Source organism: Dipodomys ordii, unplaced genomic scaffold (assembly GCF_000151885.1).
Source record: "Dipodomys ordii isolate 6190 unplaced genomic scaffold, Dord_2.0 Scaffold37, whole genome shotgun sequence".
Classification (NCBI taxonomy): Eukaryota; Metazoa; Chordata; class Mammalia; order Rodentia; family Heteromyidae; genus Dipodomys; species Dipodomys ordii.
Window position 1 is genome coordinate 2,227,295 of NW_012267253.1, and position 14,047 is coordinate 2,241,341.

General features: G+C 39.7%; 1 protein-coding gene across 2 annotated transcripts in view; it reads right to left on the reverse strand.

The window, feature by feature from the left end:
• The window catches only part of Slc8a1 (solute carrier family 8 (sodium/calcium exchanger), member 1), a 289,161-nt gene extending 287,918 nt beyond the window's left edge, over positions 1-1,243 (reverse strand). For both annotated transcript variants that reach the window (XM_013017993.1, XM_013017990.1), the window contains exon 1: positions 1,146-1,243. The gene's annotated coding sequence lies outside the window, so the exon portion shown is untranslated. The remainder of the gene's footprint in view (positions 1-1,145) is intronic.
• Between the last annotated feature and the right edge of the window lie 12,804 nt (positions 1,244-14,047).

Consider the following 14,047-nt stretch of genomic DNA (forward strand, 5'->3'; position numbering starts at 1 on the left):
GCGCCCCCCCCCGCGGCCCGACCCCCGCCCCTCCCAGGGCGCCCCGGACGATCGATCGCTCTCCCCTTCCCTCGCTCGCTCGCTCGCGCGCGCGCGCGCACCGCGGGTCGGTGGAGACCTCCACCAGCCTTTAGCTCTCTGCAGCGGGCCGCGCAGACTATATCTTAGGTTTCCACGGGGCTCGGGACCCGCGATGCGTGGTGACCCCCGCCCCAGCCGACGCTCCCTCGGAGGGCAAGAAGCCCCTGGACCCGCTGCTCGCGCACACAGACAAGCAGACAGGCGCGGCAACTTTCCCTTCTCTTCCTGGGCTGCATCCGTAGACACAGCCCAGATCTCCAGCCGTCCACCCGTCTCTCACCTCTGAATTTGTTACCCCCCGCACATCTTTCCTCCCCCACGTCCCCTTCCTCTCCTGAAGGAAGCAAAGGGATCTGATGCGTTCGTGCCGGGGTTTAAGCATCCGCCGCCATCGGACCTGCCGGGGTATCCCCTGCTGCTCCACGCGGGCACAAACGCGCGAGGAAATGGGCGGGGCCGCGGGGGCGAGAAGGGATTCCCCAGCTAAGCGCTCGGGGTGTCAGCTCACCTGGGAATTAAGACCCAGCGGCTGATTACTGTGGAAACGGTGCCTCTTTAAAAAGAATGAATAAATAAATACAAACAAAAGTCCAGAGCGGAGTAAAAGGAAAACTCAGCACTAAGACCGAGGCAGGAAGAGACCCAATGCAGCAATCGATGAACCATTCATTGTCCTTTCCAAGAGAAGCATTGCCATTGCCAATACATCACTTCCCCATAATTAATAAAGGAGCATTGCAGCAGGCTCTCGCTCTCTTGACAGCTCATTCATCCTTACAAATCCTTAATGACTTGGCAGGATGAAAGGCTAGACCTACTGTGGAGTTCACACCAGCAACCAAGTCTGTCTGCATGCACAACAGACATGCCTGTAGGTCTCCAGTGGAGCCCCAAGTTGGTATTGTTAAAGTAGCAATATATACCGACTCTTGTGGGTTTTGCAAAGACCGGGGACTGGGGTTGGGGTTTCAGTAGCTGCTGTGTGGGGCAGAGTGAGAAAAGGGAGCTGCAAAGCAGGGGTCAGAGAGTTTTAAGTTCTAGTGGAGTTCTCCCTTAGTACTTACAGTGCAGCTCTGGAAATCAGTCCTGGACTCTAGGAATCTCAGCCTGCCTCAGCATCAAAGAAGCTCCTGGGAAAAGTAGCCCTCTCTCTGGACCAAAGCCAGTGGCTCTCAACTCTGGCTGCACCTCAGGTCTCTTGGGGGAACTTTAAAAAGTCCCAGTGCTTAGGCCACACCCCTGACTGATTAAATTGGAATCTCTTGGGGTGGGACCCAGACTTCAGTAATTTATTTTTATGTTCTCTGGTCAGCTTGTAAGTCCAGTGAAGGTTGAGAGATCCTTTTCTGGATAAGTCCTCCTTAAATATGATGTAGGTATGAATCATTTGGGGATTGCAGATTCAGAAAGGAGCCTGGGGTCTGAATATCTAGCAAACTTACACAGTGCCTTTGATGCTGTCTGAACCAGGACCACAAAGGTCCCTGTGACATTCATGGAGTGGTTATAGACATTGGGCTTAGCTAAAGAAACCCTGAGCTTCTCTTGTCTTGCAAATTTGCAGGACTCTTTCTTTGGCTAAGTTGCATTTTCTTGGATGCCCCACAGCCGCTGTGAAGACTACACAGACAACTGGCACATGGGGTGACATAGAATGTCACCCTCTCTCTGTTCTAATATGTCCTCAGCCAAAAATTCCTCAGAGCCCTAACTTCCAGGGAGAGACAGATATTTGGGCTCACACTTCATGATGGGGGTTTGAAGAGAAAGCAGATGCCTTCTAAATGACAAAGAAAAGTTTGTAATTAAAGACTCCAGTGACCATTAAAAAAAAAAAGAATACAGTAATGAGTTAGGAATTGGAAGTGAAAGGTAAATGAAAGATCAGCAAACTGTACCTCATTGGACTAGATTTTGTGGGAAGGATGTGGCTGGTTATTGTTATTATGGGCCACTTAACGACTTGGTCCAGATTTTTCTTAGAAGTGTGTTTTGTAACTTGAGGTGACAAGAAGCCTGGTCTGTAAATGTCTGTTCCTTCAGTGCCCCAAATCCATCTTGGCTGCAGCTGAGAAGGCATTAAGCCTGTACCTTGATCCTCTTGATTTCTAGCCTAAACTGATAGGTTAATTTGGATTATTGGTGGGGGGGGGGAGAGGGGTGTATTATGTATGTTATGTAAAATAAGAAGCAGTCTAGTGATTTGGTATGCTTTTTGATTTGGCTCAAGTGCTGAGTTCCTAATTTTTGTTGCATTTCTTTTTCCATTAAGGGCATCTTTATAATGGTTCTAAGTCCCCAAGGCAAATCAAACCTTTCCTCTCTCCTAAATATCACACATGAGTGGATTTTTATTTGCAAGAATTATCAAAGGCTACATCAAGAGCACCAGGCTGGGGGAGACGGCAGCTCTAAGTAAGGAAATAGCGAGGCCACTGCAGGCTGAGGCTTTGCAAAAAAGAAACTTTAGCAAGAACCGTTTGGTAAGAAGACAGAGGTTGTCCATCTGGCATGAATAGGACTTCTTCATGGTAATCTTATATATTGATTGCTGTTTTTCCCTCTGGATTGAAGACTTAAACCACCAGTCTTTGCTAGTGATCGATTCAGTCTCTACCTAACCAAAGTGGTAGGATCTGCTGCCGAGGGCACTCTATAGGAATAACATTGGATACTTTCTGAAGATGGTTCACATTTTCACAAACTCTTTCCTAAGCAATACTCAGGGGGTCATGTACTAAATTTGCCTTCAGTTGACATGTGAATGATATGAATTACGTCTAACTTCATATCCAGTCCACAGAAGATGAGATTAATACTGTATGGAAATATACAATGATTTTTTTTAATCCTCAACAAAATGAACACTTTGCTATAGTTCTTTTCTTTTTTTAAACTTTGACTTACTTAAGTCAGAGATACCACTGCTATTTGACTTTTTGTTGTTGTTTTGTCTTGTTTTCCCCCCTCATTGCTTAGGTGATTTTATTCTAGCCCTAGTCTTCCTTCATTCCATCTCATTTCTTACTGTGCTCATTCATAGACTCAGCCTCATACAGATTTCTGACTTAAAAAGCTAAGAGAGCACTTCTAGCCTAGTTAATGAATAGGGTTTATCAGAACCTCAGGAGGAGGGTTTATGCTTTGTTTGATTTTCGTTTTGTTTTTACAGGGACAGGGATCAAACCCAAGGTTTTCTACATGCTAGGTAAGTGTTCTCCCACTGTGCCACACCCCAAGCCCTACTTTTAGGTTTAATATCTTTTTGCTGCTAGTTGTATCCAGGGTTCTTTGTCCCGTGAGGATTATTTCTAACTTCTAACTTCTGGGGGGGGGGTCCGGTCGTGGGGCCTGAACTCTGGGCCTGGGCGCTATCCATCAGCTCTTCAGCTCAAGGCTAGTGCTTTACCACTTAAGCCACAGCGCCACTTCCAGCTTTTTTCTTCTTGCTTATGTGGTGCTGAGGAACCGAACCCAGGGTCTCAGGCATACAAGGCAAACGCTCTACCACTGAGCCATCTTCCCAGCCCCTAACTTCTAACTTCTAACTGCTATTCTTCCTCTTTCCTTGTTCTGGCAGTCCAAATTTTGCTTTTTGGGTTTGTTTTGAACAGTTAAACACCAGTCTCCACATACTCTCAAGACCCCGTGCAGGGTACAGAAATCCAGAGTGGAAACGCAAGCTTCCTGGTGCGTATTCAGGTGCAAAACTCCTCCCCTGTGCTCTATTACCACGGGTTACACAACACTTCCTCCAGATCACTCATGAGTTTGTCGCAGTTGTGAATGTCAGAAACCTACAGTGCCATATTTGAGCATCTTATATGCAAAGGTTGAACTTATACTGATCTGAACGCTTCCTTTTCCATTTTTGCTCCTTATTACACTCAGGAAATATCTAATCTGTGTCCCACAACTTTGCCAATGAGATCTTAAACACAGAATCATTATGGAGAAGAATTAGTGAGTCTGAAAAGAATCCCTATCCAGTTAAGAACCAAGGTTTGGTACTCAGAACACCTGGGTTGAACTGGCAATTCTGTTTTGACTGTGTGACCTTGGGGAAATATTTTAATTTCTAGAATTCAATATTCTTGTCTTGAAAACGTGTATTATAAAATTTACAAGGGGATATAGGGAGGATAGATGTATATACTATAATGTGCTTGAAATAGTTTTTAATAGTAGTTAAATAGTTACAAGTAGTAAATAGTTAAATAGTAGTTAAAATAGTACTTAAATAGCAGTTAGATGATATTTTTATTATTTGTAGTATTAGAGTTTTAAATCATAATTTTTATATTCATAAATTAACCAAAACATTGGGCTCTGAATAGCCTGGCTGTCTCATTATGGATACTGATTATGCTATGGTTTTGTTATGCAGAAGCTGCTTACACTTTCCAATTGTGCAAGGACAGACTGTGATTGCCTTCACCCACAATATCCATTTTCTTTTTATGTCCAAGTATCAGTTTGATTTTATCTCTATTAAATCTGAGAGTAGAGCCAATTTAAACAGACTTCTTTATAACTAAGGTTTTGGGGGTCACATTAATTTTGTTAACGGGGGACTTTGTCTTTAGGACCTAAACTTTTCTACTAATTTTGCAAAGACTTTCCCCACCATTGCCTCAAGGACTCTCTATCAATAGGGACTGTGGATGAGCCCCCCGGGGCTCTCTGTAGCAGGTCCTTGCACTCATCATCCCATTCTGAAGCTCTGTCCCTTAGAGTACACATCAGCTACTTCAATAAATTTCCTTTCTAAGGCTCCGGCTATGATATATGGCTCCCTCATTGCATCTTCAATTGCTGGCCGCTGATTAGACTCTTCTGAGAACTGCCAATGCTTTAGTGGTTACCAAAATGCCTAGACAGTAGCCCTTGAAAACGGTCATTGCAAAGAGACATGGGAGAAACAGACTGAACTTATGGGCATTTTGACCTATGATTTTAATGATTCTGATTTTTTTTAACCACTGGAAGTGCCTGGATAGGGAAAACTCGATATTGTAATTTCTTAAAACTTCAGATGCACACAGTGTAACTTAGAGTCCTTAATAATCATGATCAAGAACAGTTCAGAAACTACATTCTATTTTCTCTACCTCTTAATTATTATGCTGCCACAGAAAAACCTTCACGACCTTTGGATTTATTTCAGCATTTCTAAAAGTGGATAGGAAAATAAGTTATTTGTGTAGGCTTTAAAATATTGTTTTCTATAATTTAATTTTTATATGAGAAATCTTTATGTTAGAGAATCTATGGATTATTTTTATTTTTTAGATCGAGAAAGAAAGTACCAAAGGATTTACTCAATTCTGGCTGAACGTATTTTACTGGTTATTCTTTTTAAAACACGACTGAAAGCTGCCTGGCTATATCCTTGGAGATACTTAGCTATCTAGTACCTGGTCAGAGGTCAGTTCTGATGGCTGTGTGCTTTTGGGTTGTTTGCTTATGTTTTTGAAGAGGAAGCTTTGTTCTCTTGGTGCTTCTAAGGTTCAGCTTATTAAAAACCATGGGCACCACACTACATAGCTAAGTTCAAGACATGAAAAAAATGTCCCATTACCTCCAACACAAAGTCTTTTTGATTCTGTTACTATACTGAGTATTGACATTGTACACAATATACAAATGAGGAGTAGTCTTAGAAACTTAAGCTTGTAAACGGCTTAGGGTCTTTCTAGATCGCACAAAGACACATCTGCAGATTGGAAAATATGGTCGAGAAAATCCAAGTTATCAGTATAGTACATCAATCTTTCTTGTTGAACCCTTACTCCTCTCTCAGAATCCAGAGCACTTTTGTGTGCATTGTGGATAAATGAATAGAATGCAAATGTCCACTGAAAGGGGCTGTTGTATGTGGAAAGAAGAGAGAAGATTTTACTTACAGTAAGTGTTGGCCCCAGTCCAATGCAAGTGGCAACTTAATTCCAATTACCTCCTTGCTGAAGTAGTGCTGACCCTAGTTAGCAACTGACATAGTTACCGTATCCACAGCCATGGTCCCGCCTGACCACCTGCTCAGTGATGACAGATAGATTGTCCATGACATTACAGAAGGCTGGACCACACGGAGATGGCTATCTGACTAAGCTACAAGATTGAGCTGTAAACTGACCCTCTGTAGGCTATCTTGCGAATTACTTATAAGCTCTCATTTACCCAATTTATAAACAAGCCAGATGATCTCTTATTCCCTCTGTTAAGAGACTTTATTAACCATGTATTTTAAGACTTGGATATTTGAATTTTTAAATCATTTTTCAAGAATAAAGAACCCTTGAATTTCCTGATTATGTTCATAGTTGTCAAACAACTTATTAAAGGCAAAAAGTTGAGCAGAGAAAATTGAGTTGATAGTGTTCTTATTAATTCATTTGTTTCTTCATTTATCTTGTATTCATTCAACAAATATTTATAAGGAGCTACTCTGGAGCAGGCATTGTTGTTCTAGATACTGGAGAAACAACAGAACACACATCAATAAGGTTCCAACTCTTTCGGAGCTTGCATTCTAGTGAGAAAATAGGTCGTAAGCATAAAAATACAAATCAACACAAAATATGGGAATTAGCATGGATGTGGAAATAAAGCTCAAAGCAATAAAGCAGAACAAAAAGAAAATAGAATTTTGGGAGCAAGTACTAGTTTAATTGATCCATTTTTCAGCACAGAATTCTGTTAGGATTTCTGGTTGATAGTGCCGTAACTTTCTTGAGGCTTCCAAAATGATGAAATGATAAAGCACAATATTTTATTTTGCTGATGATTTGTTTCTATTCTGAATTGTGGTTCTTTGCAGAATTCTTACCTTGAAGCAACAGGACTAAATTAGGGTTATCAACAGAAGCAAATGTTGGGTTATGCCTCTGCATTCAAGGGCATATTCAGCCCTTTCCAAATGACAGATGGCTCCCAGAGGTCGCCTATTAAATGACAATCTTTTATCTTTGGTTTTACTTAAAGCATAGCATCTTATTAATACATCCAGATGTAAGTCTTGTTGGCTGGGTGAATCTTTTGTCCCAGAGCATTGGAGAGGAGAGAAGACATTTCCACACATATAATCTAATCACTCGGTGAATCTAGGCCTCTTTTTCCTTCTGTCTACATTCTCATCTGCAATTATACAATGCACAGCATACACCCATGTCGCACATCTTGTCACAGGTACCCCATACACACATTTCTTACACAAGGACAGTCATATTCATAGTTCTTAGCTATGACAATACATTTAATTATTGAAATTATACCAAGTCAAAATTCACAAATTTGACTTGAAACAGCACTGGTGGTGTACTTCTTAAATTTTTATTTAACATCATGGTCCTTTACTTGTAGGTATTTATATATTGAGTTTCAAGTCAATTCAAGGCTTAGAGGCTGAAGTAGCTTTTGACTGAGGTATAGCAATTTTTAAATCGCTATTATGTACAAAGCCAGAAAAAATATATATGAATTTTGCATTTTATGAATCCTGAGACATCTTTATTTTTTAGTCTCTTTTTCTCTTTATTTCCCCAGAAATAAAATCTCTGGTCAAGTAAAGCTTAGAAAATTATTCAGCACTTCAAAGTATGTACCTAATTCATAAGATTACCAATAAATAAACAGGTTGAATTACTGATGCACCTTAATAGAAAATACCTAATTATCGGGCAATTGTGTAATGGAAATATTGCAGGTTATATACTGGCTGGATTTTTAAATCATTCAAGCAGCAAACAGTGAGTGACTACTCCATCCAAGTCCATGAACTTAAAGTTCTATGGTAATCTCATCCATGACCACTAGAAATTAATCTCAGAGATAGAATTAGACTCAAGGCTTTTGAAGAATCAAGTGATATATAGATGTGTTTTGTGAGGTTTTCTTGAAGCAATGTTTGAGTTGTGTTAAAGTGGGCATGACCAAGGAAAACAGTAAGAAAGTAATTAAAATCTTCTCAAATAAGGCCCAAACAAAAGACTGTAAGTGGAATTTTTTTTTTTAGTTAGCTCAGTTCTTGGCAGAATTTCGCTACCTTCCGGATAGATAGTTTTTAAATGCTTTTAAAAACTATATACTAATTGCCTTTACTTAAAGGAAAATAATTCTGCCTGGTTTCAATGAAACACATATGATTTCTAAAAGGCTGTTGGCATTCTAAAAAAAAAAATTCCCTGTCATTCTAGAGTCGGGTGAGGTGGGTGAGTGGCCTGCTTTGTCATTCTTAGAACATTTTAATACTAAGATGATGAATGATGATAGACCAGACACACTCTTGGTTGGTCTTATGATTATGCCAAAATTCACTACAGACAATGCATCCCCTTTTTCCGCACACCTTGGAACTACTACTTTCACTGTCTGCCTCTAGGTATGCTGCTGTGTTTGTAAAGAGCTTAAAGTAATTTAAGAAGATATGATTTTCTGTCTATGACATGCAGCTGATTTATATCTAGATAGTTGCCTCCACTCACAATATAGTTCAACCTGCCATGTGAGAAAGCCAAATGGAGCCACATTTGGTGAAGCATCAGTTTCATGCAGAGACTTTTACTTTCCATAATTACAACTGTTTAAATTAACATTTTAGAAATAAATGATATCAATGAAGGAAATCTGAATGTACTTGTAACATTAAATCCATATCTTTTTGTTCCTTGATCCCTTCCTATCTATCTACAGGAGACATTGTTTTGCTCAGATCAGTCTTATTTTCTGGATAACATGTCTAAAAAGATGAAGTCAGTTGGTGGGGTTTTCCATGAATGTTTCTGAGATCTCTTCTGAGACATCCTTATTCTAACACAACCTAAAAAAACTATACATTCAATATGAGGAGAAATCTAGTGTGACTTCTTGATATGGTAAGATACATTTTTAAAATGAAAAGCCTAAGGTAGATTTTTGTTTTTATTTTTTATTTTTGCCAGTTGTGGGGTTTGAACTCTGGGCTTGGGCTCTGTCCCTGTGCTCTTCAGCTCAAGGCAAGTGCTCTACCGCTTAAGCCACAGCGCCACTTCTGGTTTTCTAGTGGTTTATTGGAGATAAGAGTCTCACAGATTTTCCTGCTGGGGCTGGCTTTGAACCATGATTCTCAGATCACAGCCTCCTGAGAAGCTAGGATTACAGATATGAGTCACAGAAGCTCGGCCTAAGTTAGATTTTTAACGTTTATTTTCTTACTCTCAGGTAAAATGGTTTTTCTTTTGTTTAAATAAATATAATTACTCTGTCATATTTAAGTTTTAATAAGCTTATCTAAATATATAAGATTAAGTCTTATTTACATACTTGTATTAGAAAAATACCTAACATATTTCCTGACAGATCTGGAACTTTACTTTCTGTGAGAGGGAGTAACTTATGTTAGCAGAAATTTAGAGTGCAGATGAGTTCCTTTTTTGTGAAAATAGACTTGAATTTTGGTACTGCTAGATCAAAATTATAAAATCACAGATAAAAGTGATTACTTCATTTACTATTTGCTTAGCTAATATTTTTGAGTGAAAAGTCACTGAATTAGACACAAGAGAATCATCAATGAAAAAAATGACACTTTCACTTTCATTAAGCAAATTCTACAATTAATTCTTTCATTAATGTTGTAGTAAAAAAAAAAAAACAAGTATACACAGAGTGGGCTTTGCTACTTTCCAGTAGAGGGAGCTGATCTTTTCAGGGGAAGTTTATAAAAATTACTAGGGAAATCATTAAAAAATGACGAGGACAGAAGATGCTTTGGGTGCAAAGATCCTGAGGTGAGAAGGTGTAGTGGAGTAACTGTAAGACTCAGAGTGCAAAAATCACAGACAGTGAAGGGAAAAGGGGGTTAGCAGGAGCTGTAATGAAGGCAGGGCCAAGCAAAACTTGTAGAGGTGGCTCACTTTCTTATGAACAATATGATCTTCCCAGTTCATGCTTAAGCATAGCACGAGTTAACCTAGCAATACCTAAACTGTTCTACACTTTCCCACTTTCCTTTCTCTCAGATGGCTTGGTAGAATCTCCTCTCAGGTTAGCACTGACGAGAGACTTGACCTCTGGGGGAATTTTTTTTTAAGTTTATGACATATTTTCTACACAGAATTTTATTTTTTTTGTTTTTCTACTATAAGAAGTCTTCAGTATTCTCTTCCAGATTGCTTTTCAGATTACTTGAAATATTGTTCTTTCCTGGATACATCTCTTCCTAATACGCTTTTGAATTATTCTCTTTACTTGTAAATATTGTGAAATATTGAATGACACACAAATTTAAAAAGCAGTGGCTTCATTGTAGAATGGAGAGAATGAAATTTCACAACTTTTAAAGATTCCTATATTTCCACCTGTTCATATGCAGTTCACATTTCTTCACTGACATTTGAGCACAAGACAATGATGGCCTCATGTAGTGTCCACTTTGCTAGGAGACTACTATGATTTCTTCCCTCTGAAGGTAAAGTGATCAGGAAAAGCTAAAGAATTCTTTAAGGAATGCGAGAAAGAGAGAGAGAGAGGGAGGGAGGGAGAGAGAGAGAGGAATGCTAGAGAGAGAGAAAGTGGAATGCTAGAGAGAGAGAGAGAGAGTTCTTAGTCATAGCCTCCAGCCACAGCCTGAACTCTGGGCCTGGGCACTGTCCTTCAGCTCTTCATCTCAAGGCTAGCACTCTAGCACTAGAGCCACAGCACCACTTACAGCTTTTTCTGCTTATGTGCTGCTGAGGAATAGAACCCAGGTCCTCATGCATACAAGGCAAGCATTCTACCATTGAACCACTTTCCCAGCCCCCACAGCCACCTTCTCTACCTGGAGTAGCTGGAGTATCTCTACCTTGAGGTACAAGGTAGCATTGGAGCTTCTTATTGGGGAGAGATTTTTAATTCTCTGGGAAAGAGAACTATAATGGAGAGATGAGAGTACAGCTGCATATTTGCCAAGGACTCCATCTAGAACATGAAGTAAATTGTGTATGAGGTCATCAGTTAGAGACAGAAGGTCAACCTTTAAGAACAGCTAGTTACACATGTGTTTCCCACAATGCCTTAGGGAGATACAGAGATAACAAGGCCCTCTCCAACAGGAACAATAAATTACAGACCCACACTGAGCAAATGGAATCAGTGGTGAGGAAGTTCCAACATGAAGGAACTACACCTCTGGCAGGAAGTAGTCACTCCTCTGATTCAGCAGGTTATCATTAGAACTTAAAAGAGAGAGCAGCCAAGATGGTAGAAACCAGGCCATTCCTTTCCAAGACTCTGGAGCAAACGGCTCGCCTGAGGTAGTACTACTCTCTCTTGGGATAGTGCAAGAATCTGAAAATGCATGGGTTGTTGTTGTGATTGTTATTGTCTTAATAATTCAGAAATTGCTGTGGATATTCATGAGGCTGAAGTCCGACATGCAACAAACTTTGCAATGTGTGAAACAAGGTAAGATAACTGATTAATCAAAGTTGAAAGTGTTCTACAGTGCACTGATGTTGGAGGAAAATCTATTATCCAAGACTTCAGCCTTACTCTGATTTTTATCAAAGACATGTGTTTCAATGTACACTGATATTTTGAAGGAATATAAGTGTGGATAATGGAGAGACATCGAACTTGGTTTTATTCTGAAGTTAACTAAAACTGTCCATCATTTCAGAAAACCACTTCACTTAAATCAACGTTGCCTGGTAATGTGTATGTCAGCCCTTAATGTAGTTCTATATGATGGGACAAAAATCTAAGTACTGCACCTTATCTTCTGGTGTACTCATTTATGAGTATGGTCATGCCATGAGAACCATTGATTTTATTATACACTATTAAACCTCATATAGAGTTTTAAATATATGTGAAACAGGTTATATTATCAATTAATTTTATTTCAGAGTAAAGGTGCTCTGAAGTATTAGTTATCATAAGGGAGCTTGGGTATGAATGTATTCTTCAAACTTTACTGCTTGGAAAGTTATTCCCTAATGTGGCAGTTTGGGGAAGTAGGTTCTAATGGGAGATATTTAGGACATAAGGATTCTTATGAGTGAATTATTGCTACCTTAAAAGAGCTTATGAGGAGTGGATTTGCTCTTCTGCTCATCATTCATGGAAGACAAATTCCCACTCTGCTGTTTTTCCCTTACTGGTAGTGAGGGTATATCAAGAAGCATTCATTTGCTTCCATGACTTTGGTTTTGGATGACTTAGTCTCTAGACGGTGATAAAAATGGTATTCTTTATGAACTTTACAACTTTGGTGTGTGTGGGGAGTGGGGGCTGGGAGTGGGGGAGGTGGGGAGGAGTGGATGGGGGGGTGGGGGGAGGATGGGAAGGGATGCGAAGGGGAAACAAAGGAGGAGACTACAATGCTTGATTAAAAAATGTACTCATTATCTTGCCCATGTAATTGTAACCCCTCTGTACAGTATTTTCATAATTTAAAAAATGGTATTCTTTAAAAATAACCTAGTCTCAAGAAGATCTTTACCACCAATACACCTGACACAGGCCTAATATCCAAAATATACAAGGAGCTCAAAAAATTAACACTCTCTACCTAATAAGCCAATCAATAAGTGGGCAAGGGAACTAAAGAGAGACTTCTCAGAAGAAGAGGTAGGAATGTCAAATAAGCACATGAACAAATGCTCAATATCCATGGCCATAAAGAAAATGCAAGTCAAAACAACTCTGAGATTCCATCTCAGTCCAGTTAGATTAGCCAACATCAAGAATTCAATCCCAGAGATTTGGGAATAAAGGAACTCTACTGCACTGTTGGTGGGAATGTAAACTAGTACAACCACACTGGAAGGCAGTTTAGAGGCTCCTCATAAACAAACAGAAAGATCTTCCTTATGACCCAGCAATACCACTCTTAGGCATCTACCCAGAACATCACAAGCCAGGATTCCATAAGGACACCTGCACACCCATGTTTTTTGCTGCACTGTTCACAATAGCCAACTTACAGAAACAGCTCAGATGCCCTAAAATAGATGAGCAGTTCAAAACAAAAAAAAGTGATACATATACACAATGAAATTTTACTCATCCATTAGAAAGCATACTAGGTCATTTACAGAGACAGGGATGGGCCTAGAGAAATCATATTAAGCAAGGTAAGTCAAGCTGAGAGAGAGAAATGGCATATGTTTTCTCTCACATGTAGATTGTGTTGCTGTTTGTTTTTGAGGGGTTTTTTGATATTTTTTGAGGGGAAGAGGGCCCAGAAATTGAAGGAGGAAGAGTTAACATCTGGAATCATGGTATTCAATATAGTATCTGGAAACTGAACTATGTGGGAAGAAATGGAAGGAAGTTACTGGGAGAAAGTGAAGAAAAGGGTGACATTGTCAGAAAAGAAATGTGCTGACTTATCAAACGTAGCAGCTCTATACAACATCTTAATAATAACAACAATGAAACTATACTAAAAACCAATAGCAAATAATTTACCCACTTTTAGGTATTATGTTGCAGTAGCACAAGAAAAGATTAAGAAAAGAAGGAAATTTGGTATGACTCAATAGCTAAAGTCTCATAGCTATAAATGTAATCTACTGTTGTAAGAGCAGGTGTTGAGGGAAAATTTGAATTATGAGGATGGCATTTGCTGAGAGTTGCCAGTGGACTAAATGGCAGAAAATTAGAAACCGATATACTTTTCTGGGCCCTAATGTAGGGAAAAAGTAATAGCTATGCTCTGCTGGTGGAGGGCACTGGAAATTACCGTGAATGGTCATCTGTTGCTTTTTGATCCAATGGGATGCTCAGTGACTGTTTCCACTGGGGTAGAGAGAAGATGGAAATCCCACTTTTCCTAGTAATTGCTGGTGAACCGACAGCTGCTCTGAGCCTTGCTTCCTTTGCAAATTAAAGACGCTAAAACTTTTCTGCTCCTTTCAATATTATTGTGAGAAGCCTGGGGTGCCATATGTATAAAGTGCTTTGAAATGACAGGAGATGTGATTGTGTTCCTTCTTGCATT